This window comes from Haematobia irritans, chromosome 5, assembly GCF_050003625.1.
Source record: "Haematobia irritans isolate KBUSLIRL chromosome 5, ASM5000362v1, whole genome shotgun sequence".
Lineage (NCBI taxonomy): Eukaryota > Metazoa > Arthropoda > Insecta > Diptera > Muscidae > Haematobia > Haematobia irritans.
The window spans coordinates 76,835,218-76,846,949 of record NC_134401.1 but is presented as its reverse complement, the minus strand read 5'-3'; positions in this window follow the sequence as shown (position 1 = coordinate 76,846,949).

The window sequence follows — 11,732 nt, the reverse complement described above, 5'->3', positions numbered from 1 at the left end:
AACGTCAGAGATAGAGCGAGAAAGAATAATGATAAAGATGGCGATGAAAATACACATATAACGAAAGAAATCAACTCAAACTATTAAAAAATATAATAAGAGCAAATGGTGTTCTACTTGAGAAACATATTTTGTTGTGGATAAATTTTCTTGCATTCATTTTGGTATGCGGCTGGTACATAAAAGTCTCGTTTGAATTATAAAAGAAGTTTCTTTTGGTTTGAAAAAGTTTCATTTGAAATGTAAAAGGATTCATTTGAAGGGTAAATGTGAAACGTTATTTTATCTGGGCGAAAATATAAAAAAAAAATTCTCAAATATATCATATTGTTTGCTATTCGACTATGATTGCGCTAATACACTCTCTTCAATGCGCGCATGAATAAAATTTCGAAAAAGTCGTTCAAAAAGAAACTATTGTTCACCAAATTTAAACCACAAAATTCAATATTTGGCATGAAACTGTAAACTCTGTGTCTACGTTCAAACAACTCATATATAGGATCGAAGGATCTATATCTAAAACTGAAGCGAGTTGAACCAATTGTGTTTAACTAAATCAATATAAAGTTTCAACTACACAATCGAATTTATTGCCAACCTCCTTTTGGCAGTTGTAGCAACTACCAGTTGTCAATTGTGCCACCCGACTGATTCGGTCGATACAACCAATATCTCATATGGTGTTGGTTGGGTCTGCCGACGATATCGGTTGTTGCTACCTTCATCATTCGATTGTGCTGCCCGACCTTAATAGTGCTCGTTACCAAATTAAAAACCAATTTTGTCCCAGTTAATATTATATTTTAATGTATTAACATATTACACTTAGTTTAAATATATTTATTTTAGAATATAAATATACACACATATTATACTATTATATAATATTTTACATCTGTTAAAATCTAAATTAAAATTGTTATTGAGAAAGTGTACCATATATCTCAACATGTCAGAAGCGATACTTCGTGTATTTAGCCAGATTTTATTGAGAATAAAAGTATTTATACTCTGACCAAAACTGGTGCATTGCATCAAAATAGACAAATACATAAAAAGAAATTAAACCTACCCAATTTGCTTCCACTGTTAACTCCTTGCAAGTTCTTCTATACATTCATTAGGGCGAATTTTTCATTAGGTCCTCATAAAAATAGATACTGAAGTTCACTTTTGAGTTCTTCGCCGGATCCATGAAATTTTGTGTATTACATTAAATTAATCCATTTGGCATAATATAAGCAAATTCCTGGGATTAGCAGTAATACTTTTTTAATGAGATCCATAGTAAATGCCGAAAAAATAAGGGCGGATAGAAAATTCGTCGTTATATTTTTCTATTTATAAACATGTGTATTTTCTCGACTTAAGAAATTTTAATATTGACATTTGAAAATATTCAATTTACATTCGGCTGTCGCAACCATATGTAAATTATAATTACTAAATTACAGCCATGATATTCTATTAAGGAAGGTTGTACCAACCAATTTCATGCAAACAATTTCAAAATAGATAGATTTGGTTGCTACAACTATTTATCGTAAAACACGAAGGAAAATCTGTTATAGCAGTTGTCTAATGGTTGAGTAAATGAAAATATAGTTGAAAATAGAGAGAGTAGGTAGACACAAACGACTTATTGTTCCAAATATGGAATTTAAATTATTACAACCGATTTCCACCCATTCTATTCTCTGTGTGTATTTGTACAAATTTCAATTTACATTTGATGAAATTGTGACTTGCGGCCAGATTTGATTAAAAATGTGGGACACTTAATGTATAAAAATTGTAAAATTGTTCCCATGTAAGTGCAAACATAGGTATTTTTGTCAAAAACCCCATGAATCAGTGTAACTAAAGTATAATACCCTATTCCATGGCACGGTATAACAACCTAGAATAGGCAAGGGGGAACAAACAAAAACATTATAAACTAGTATCTATGTCTATAACTAGAGCGCTGGCTACAAAACAAGGTTTTTCTAATAAAAAAATTTATTTTAGAAAAAACTATTCTGTAGTATCAATTTCGCGCCCTCAATTTTATCGTTGACCTAAAATTGTGCTTTGATATTAACAAAACAGAAACTTACACTTTTTCTCAAAGAGCCCAAAAGCATCGCCATAAAGAATCCACAACATTTATTCCAAAAATGGTCTATTTAGCTTTGTTTTCACTGAATATTATGATATGGTTTCTGGGTCATAATCCATACACTAAGCCACGGACCATTCGGCCAACAAAAGCGTGAGACAGACAGACATACAGCCATTGAGTCGTTTAAAGGCTAGTGCTAGAATAAATGTGATAACCGAATTCTTTCTTGATGATGGCCGGTTTGATGCCGCAAAGTGATGCTGATAATGAACTTGATGACATAGCTGATGACAGTAAGCTCGAATGGTCATTACGATGTGAACCAGATGGCTGGTGGGATGATACGGCAAAAAATGTGTCATATTGTTGAGGTAAATGATGTGGTTTTGTTTTATCTGCTTCATCACACGCTACAATTAATGTTGAAGCATTTATGTCACTTATGCACTCATTATAGCAATTATTTTGTACCCTTCACAATTGCGGTATAAAAAGCGTAAATAAACCTAAACTTTTGACAAATATTACAATGTTTATCTCTAAACTGTTTTATTTGCTTTTAACAAGAATGTTTTAGCGTTAAAAGAAAATTTCGTTCCTCAGAAAAGAGTCATTCTGTGTATCGTACGAGCACATGACCAATCATTTGTTCGAATGAATTTGTATTTAGAAATTTTGCGTTTTGCGAATTCGTAAACCAGAACAGCGGGTGTGTCTCTCCCTCTCTCTCTCTGTCCCCTTATAATAATATGTTTTATATAAAACGGACAACTTCCAAAAGTGTACAATTTCCATGAGACTTTTGCTACATTGGGTGGGTACTATGTTCGGTTTCTTCAACAAAACTATAAATTTATGCGGAGTATACATGAATGATTGCTGCCTGATTCTATGTTTAGCTCCATGACAAGGGACCTCTTTTTATAGGCGAGTCCGTTTCAGACTGCGTTAGAGAAGCCTTAAAACACTCAGAAATACCACCAGCATTACTGTGGGGGATAATCCACCGCCGAAAAACTTTTTGGTGTTTGGTCGAAACTGGGATTGAACCCATGACAATTTGTATGCATGACGGGCATGTTAAATATCCGTCCAGGATATTTAACATTCTAAAGTCATTGATTCAAAAACGTTACCATGAAAACAACAATGCCCACATTTATCATATTAAAATTAACCTTTCATAAGTTAGAGGTGTGCCCGTGACACGAAATTGTCCTGACTCACACTGATGACAATGTCGTGATCAATGATGCCTATTATCGAAGAGAAAAAAGCACCAAAAATCTGTTATAAATTCTAACATACCACGACCCTCCACAGAAACTACTTCGACCAGCTAAAATACAATGTACACGCAAAAAATAATTCTTTCCTCCCAAACGAAATTTTAGACAAACAAAGTTCGTTTCTCATTTGCTTTTCGCTGTAAGTAAGTGTATTTGGAAGAAAAGTATATACTTTTTGTGATAAACGTTTATTCTTTTCCAGAATGTAAAAACAATTTCATAAAGACTAACTCAAAAAAAAAAAAAAAACAAGTATATACGGCCGTAAGTTCGGCCAGGCCGAAGCTTATGTACCCTCCATCATGGATTGTAGAAACTTCATCTAAACACTGCCATCCACAATCGAATTACTTAAGTTGCGGTAACCCTTGCCGATGGCAAGGTATCTTAAAACCTCCTAACACCATCTTCTAAATTGTATGTAAGTCCATACGTGGTATATATTAAATCAAAAAAGATCGATCCAATACGTATATAATTCAGTTTGACAAAGTAGACATAAAATTTTGACAAAGTTTTCTACAGAAATAAAATTTTAACAAAATTTTCTATAGAAATAAAATTTTCACAAAATTTTCTATAGAAATAAAAATTTTGACAAAATTTTCGATAGAAAGAAAATTTTGACAAAAATTTCTACAGAAATAAAATTTTAACAAAATTTTCTACTGAAATAAACTTTTGACAAAATTTTCTATAGAAATAAAATCTTGGTAGATTATTTTTGGCTCGAGTGGCAACCATGATTATGAACCGAATAAAATTTGAACAAATTTTTCCATAGAAATAAAATTTTGACAAAATTTTCTATAGAAATAAAATTTTGACAATGACGAAAATTTTATTATGAACCGAATAAAATTTTAACAAAATTTTCTCTAGAAATAAAATTTTGACAAAATTTTCTATAGAAATAAAATTTCTAGAGATTATTTTTGGCTCTAGTGGCAACCATGATTATGAACCGATATGGACCAATTTTTGTGTGATTGGACCAATTTTGGTAAGGTTGTTAGCGACCATATACTAACACCACGTTCCTAATTTGAACCGGATCGGATGAATTTTGCTCTTCCAAGAGGCTCCGGAGGTCAAATCTCCAGATTTGACCTATATATAATTATGGACCGATATGGACCAATTCTGGCACGGTTGTTAAAGATCATATACTAACACCATGTTTCAAATTACAACCGGATTGGATGGAATTTGCTTCTCTTGGAGACTTCGCAAGCCAAATCTGGGGATCGGTTTATATGGGGGCTATATATAATTATGAACCGATGTGGACCAGTTTTTGCATGGTTGTTAGAGACCATATACCAATATCATGTACCAAATTTCAGGCGGATCGAATGAAATTTGCTTCTCTATGAGGCTCCGCAACCCAAATCTGGGGATCGGTTTATATGGGCGCTATATATAATTATGGACCGATGTGGACCAATTTTTGCACGGTTGTTAGAGACTATATACCAATACCATGTACCAAATTTCAGCCGGATCGGATGCAATTTGCTCCTCTTTGAGGCTTCGCCAGCCAAATCTGGAGATCAGTTTATATGGGATCTATATATAATTATGGACCGATGTGGACCAATTTTTGCATGGTTGTTAGAGACCATATACCAACATCATGTACCAAATTTCAGCCGGATCGGATGAAATAGGGTTCTGTTAGAGGCTCCACAAGCCAAATCTGAGGGTCCCTTTATATGGGGGCTATATGTAAAAGTGGACCGATATGGCCCATTTTCAATACCATTCGACCTACATCGATAACAACTACTTGTGCCAAGTTTCAAGTCGATAGCTTGTTTCGTTCGCAAGTTAGCGTGATTTCAACAGACGGACGGACGGACATGCTTAGATCGACTCAGAATTTCACCACGACCCAGAATATATATACCTTATGGGGTCTTAGAGCAATATTTCGATGTGTTACAAACGGAATGACAAAGTTAATATACCCCCATCCTATGATGGGGGGTATAAAAACATTGTTTTCTTGCTAATTACATTTTCCCTCACATCTTTCTCACATCCACGAGGTTTTTTAGTTCTTAACATCTTTTCCTGTAATACCAACAATGTAGAAGAAATTATACGATGTTATACATTTTTAAATTTTTTTACCTTTCGCCTGGACGGAGAATCGAACCGCGGACCATGCACTTTGTAAGCCAAGCGGACCATGCACTTTGTAAAATGATACCTATAGATCGGTTAATATGGGGGTTATACCAAAACATGGACCGATACTCACCGTATCCGGCACAAATATTTTTAGTCCTAAATTACCTATAGATTTTAAATTTCAAGCAAATCGGATAAAAACTACGGTTTCTAGAAACTCAAGACCCCAAATCGGGGGAGGGTTTAAATGGGGGCTGTATCGAAACCTGGACGGATATAGCCTAACTTTGAACTTAACCTGTGTGTTGACAAAAAAAAAACGTATCTGAGCCAAATTTCATGACGATAGCACAATTATTGAAAGCTGTAGCGTGATTACAAAATTCAGGCAGACAGACGGACATGGTTATATCCTAGAATTTCTATCTGATCAAGAATATATATACTGTATATAGTCGGAAATCGATATTTCGATGTGTCACACACGGAATGACGTATTATATGCCATTCTATGGTGGTGGGTATAAAAATATGAAAGCAGTATATTTTGACACGCTGTCTCCCACCCTGTATTGGGGCAGGCGGGTCCAAAAATGGATTTGTGTTAAATGTTTTGTCCTTTTGAATCAATGTCTAGAATATTATGTGGTAATCAAAACAACCGCTTAAGCGCTATGATTTTTGGCCAAAAAATTGGGGCCACCACACACTGTGGCCGCTGCGGCAATAAATCATTTTGGACCTGCTCTCTGATTTTGATGATTTTTGCACAGATGGTTAAAACTATATTACAAAGGTCATGTGTGGATGAAGAATCAATTGATGTTGACGATATTAACGAGAAATTTTTAGACATTCCCATGCGGGACGCTGATTGCTCCTTCTATGATATTACAACCGTTGCTTTCGATAATCGTTTTGAGTTCATTGGAGTAGATGAGATGCATGTCCAGGCAAGTGTCATGTCTATTTAATCTAACTCTATTGGTGCTGATGGTGTAGACCCTAAATTTGTCAGAATCATATTGCAAGCACTCCTCCCCTTTATTACCTTCATATTTAATACGATAATTAGTTATTATAGGTAATAACTAATAGGTTGCTCGGATAGTTCCTGTACCAAAGACAAGTGGAGATTACAGACCCATAGCGATTCTTCCGTTCCTCTCAAAGGCTCTTGAGCGTGTTTTGAGGAACCAGATGGATGAGTACTTGCGCAGAAATGCCTTGTTAACGGATGTACAATCTGGATTTCGGGAGAAAAATAGCTGTACTACTACACTTGTTGACGTGTCGGAGGATATTAGGCGCTTTATAGATGAAAGGAGGTATGTGTTATTAGTGGTTTTAGATCATTCTAAAGCATTTGACACCGTAGACCATGACTTACTTGGTGCTAAATTACACAATTTCTTTGGGTTTTCGATTACGTCAACAAGATTGATTTCATCATACTTCTCATCACAAATGCGCAAGGTTCTATATTGGGACCCTTGCTCTTCTCCCTATATTCTAATGATCTACCTATGCAAGTAAGGCACTGTCGGATGCGATTGTATGCAGATGATATTCGGTTATATATTGGGTGCGAACTGTCATCAATTGGTAGCTGTGAGGCATTATTGAATGAGGACCTGGAAAGGATATCAATTTGGGCATCGGCCAATGGCCTTACTATTAACCCAATGAAATCTAAGTGTTTGGTGATTAAAGGGCGAACAGTGAGGTCTAGGATTAATGTCGACATAAAAATAGATAATCAGACGATTGAGATAGTAGAGCGTGCCTGGAATCTTGGGGTAATATTCAACAGTACTCTGACGTGGTCCGATCACATTACTGCCATATGTCTATTCAATACTTCGGACGAGTCTATTCAGTACTTCGGACACTATGGCGATCACAACATTGTACTCCTCTATGAATAAGGGTTATCCTAGCCAAATCATTTTTGATGCCTATTATGCTATACGGTTGTGAACTTTTTGCTAAGTGCGATGCTCTAAGCATGCAGAGACTGAATAGGACGTTCAATAACATTACTCGCTCCGTATATGGTATACGAAGATATGATAGTGTTTCAGCTTTCTCCGAATGTTTATATAATATGACTTTTCACAATCTTCTTAAGTTAAGAGTCCTTATTTTCCTGCATAGAATTATTTATAGTGGTCACCCTGTGCATTTATTTCAACGCTTGCGTTTCTCAAGATTTAATAGGGGAAAAAGATTAGTTTTATCTCGTCATAGTTGTTTGTTCTCAGAGTGGCAATTTTTTATTAACTCCATCCGTCTGTGGAACTCACTTACTCATAATATTCAATGTATAAATAACGCAGTTGATTTTAAGAATAATGCTATCTCGTTTTTGAGTAATAATTAAATTTGACTCTCTCTTTTTGTTTTCTATATTGTTTGCTTTCCAGTTTTAAAATCTTAAAATAATGTTGATTTTGTATTTATGCAATATGTACCTTTATTAATACCTTTCCGTTATTCGTTATTAAAAAATAATTTTACTTTTTCCTTCTTTTTGCTTTTATTTTCAAACTTAAATTTTAATATTTTTTCCCCCTTTACCAGTTCTTATAAATTTTATTTTAATTTTTTTTCATCTTTTTACTATTTTCAAATTTAAATCTTAATATTTTTCAGTCTGTGATTTATATATTGTTCAAATTCTAAACTACCTTCAATTTAATATATTAATGTTATTTTGCTTATAGATTTCCTTTTGATTAAATAATTTAAGTTAACTTTACATTGTAGTTATATAATATTTATTTAATTGTACATTTTGATCTTAAACTTCCCATGCTGGAATATGAGACTTTCGTGGTCTTGTGCATGGGAAAGAAAATAAAGAACAACAACAACAACATTGTACTCAGTTCAATTACGACCGTAATTAAAAATGTCGAATATTTTAAGCACTATTGTATTTGGATTGATTACAATTTCATTTGAATGTCAAGACAAATTCAAATTAACTTTCTACTCAATACAAATATCCCATTATTTGAAATTAATTTTACAACGACCTTACAATTTGGGTAATTGGATTCATGATTTTTGTAATAAGCTGAAATTTAAATACAAAAATAATTGAAAACACAATTTTTGTATTTGAATCAAATATTCACTTTTTTCTGTGTGTTTGGGGCATATATGTTTATATGTTAGAACATATTATGTTTGGGACAACTCATTTCTATAAATATAATGTCTCTGGATACAAACATATAATAATATAGAAATTTCGTATAAACATATACAGTTTGTCAAGAAAGTGTTTTGACAATGGGATAAAAATTATGTTTTGTTCCAAAATTAAATATAATGAAATTTTAAAAAAATATTTTATTATGTATTTTGCAAAGTATACATACGTACACAGAATTAAAAATTTAATAAAATATTTAATATTTCAATTATTTCTAGAATTTGAAATATTTGGCAATGTCAAAAGACTTTCTTGACATACTGTATATGTATAGAAACGTCAGATACAACGAAAGAGAATAGAGAAAAACGATAACGATAACGATGGCGACGGAGATGGAGATGGAGATGGATGACAAATGACATCAATGTAACACAGTTAGAGAGGCACATTATTTTGTGTATGTTCTTGCATTGATATGAAGAGATTTATTTAGAAAAGAAAGTACAGTGCTTTTGGTGGAATGTTCATTAAATGAAATTTACATGGGGTTGTTATAAAGTGGAAGTACTCCGTTTTTGTATCATTTCCATTACTTTAGAAGTTGTGCCTTGGAAGTTCATTTGAATGAAGAAATTTAAAACCACAAAATAAATTTTTTTCCATCAATTCACTTTCTATTTCTATTAACTCTTTATTTCCTCATTATCTGAATTTTTCAATTAAAAAAACTCTTTCGCTCTCACCGGGTAATGTACATGGGTCTGTTGGCACCACCAACACTGAAAAAAAAGCATGCCCGGTTCCAAAGATTTTGTCTTTACTTTAAAAAATTTGGTATTGATTCCGAGCCAAAGAAGCGGAGAATACAAATAAGGATACTTTTAAGACACAATTCTCTTTTAAATTTTAGTTTTGTGTACTTGCTTCTAGGAAGCAAATTTTAATTTTTCGCTTTCTCATCTTTTTTTCTTCATATGCTATCAAAGTCCTTTAAAAACGAGTTAACGACAACTTTATTTTCCAAATTAAGACTCGACTTCTAGTAGAAATGTTGCTATGTTTCAAGTAAAAAACGTCTTTAAAATAAATTGTTGAAAAACATGTCCTATATTTGAACGATTTTTTGCTTTGTAGTCAAGATGCAAAAAGACAACAAACTTGAAGACAATTTCATTAAATTTAAAGAATTTTTCTAAATTATTAAAGTCAAGTTGACCTTAGCCCAAACATTTTTTCTTTCATGTTATGATACCCATTTTTAATTCAAATCACTTAATTATAAGGACAATACGACTTCATTGAAAAGTTTATCGACTTTTGGACAAGGAAAAAAACTTTATATTAGAGAAATGCGTCTTCTATGCTAAGCAAAATTTGCATTCGTATTTTAAAGACACGAAATCTTTGACCTCACGATAATATTTTTTTCAGTGAAAGAACGCCTTCGCGCACTCAGCCACAAACGCCATTGAAGGTGCATCGAAACGTGATATGATCTTACAGTGACATCAAAGCTTCACATTCTAACTAAAGGGTGATTCTTTTGAGGTTAGGATTTTCATGCATTAGTATTTGACAGATCACGTGGGATTTCAGACATGGTGTCAAAGAGAAAGATGCTCAGTATGCTTTGACATTTCATCATGAATAGACTTACTAACGAGCAACGCTTGCAAATCATTGAATTTTATTACCAAAATCAGTGTTCGGTTCGAAATGTGTTTATCGACAAATTTTGTTCAGCGATGAGGCTCATTTCTGGTTGAATGGCTACGTAAATAAGCAAAATTGCCGCATTTGGAGTGAAGAGCAACCAGAAGCCGTTCAAGAACTGCCCATGCATCCCGAAAAATGCACTGTTTGGTGTGGTTTGTACGCTGGTGGAATCATTGGACCGTATTTTTTCAAAGATGCTGTTGGACGCAACGTTACGGTGAATGGCGATCGCTATCGTTCGATGCTAACAAACTTTTTGTTGCCAAAAATGGAAGAACTGAACTTGGTTGACATGTGGTTTCAACAAGATGGCGCTACATGCCACACAGCTCGCGATTCTATGGCCATTTTGAGGGAAAACTTCGGAGAACAATTCATCTCAAGAAATGGACCGGTAAGTTGGCCACCAAGATCATGCGATTTGACGCCTTTAGACTATTTTTTGTGGGGCTACGTCAAGTCTAAAGTCTACAGAAATAAGCCAGCAACTATTCCAGCTTTGGAAGACAACATTTCCGAAGAAATTCGGGCTATTCCTGCCGAAATGCTCGAAAAAGTTGCCCAAAATTGGACTTTCCGAATGGACCACCTAAGACGCAGCCGCGGTCAACATTTAAATGAAATTATCTTCAAAAAGTAAATGTCATGGACCAATCTAACGTTTCAAATAAAGAACCGATGAGATTTTGCAAATTTTATGCGTTTTTTTTTTTTTAAAGTTATCAAGCTCTTAACAAATCACCCTTTATTTCTCGAGATGTTCTCTATTAATCAAAAATTAAAGAACACAACTTATTTAATTTTTTAAATGTGGTACATCGTTTTTATTTTGTTATTATCGCAATAGAGTTTAAAAATATTTTCTCCTTTTAAAATCAACAAAAAACTGATAATTCCCATAACTTGCAAAAGCTTCTCAAAAAAACTTTCACGGAAGTGAAAAAGTCAAACGGTACATGTTCACATCCCAGTGTCGGTGAAATTTTTAATTTTATTTTTATTATGTGTTAATTTTCTTTTCTGTTCTTACATTTAATTGTCCTAAATTTAAATTAACACGGCTAAATAGCATACTGTTAGAAAAATATGTTTTTCATATGTTCCGATATAAACAAAATGTGTTTCGGGCACAATTTTTAAACACAATATATTTAAGTGCAAACATGTAATGTTCCTAAACTAACACTAAATGTTTGGGACACATATGTTAATTTGTTAGAATATATTATGTTTGGGGCATGAATGTTTCATAAAAATAATATGTGTGAATGTAAACATATATAAATTTACAAATTTCGAGTAAACATATATATGTTGT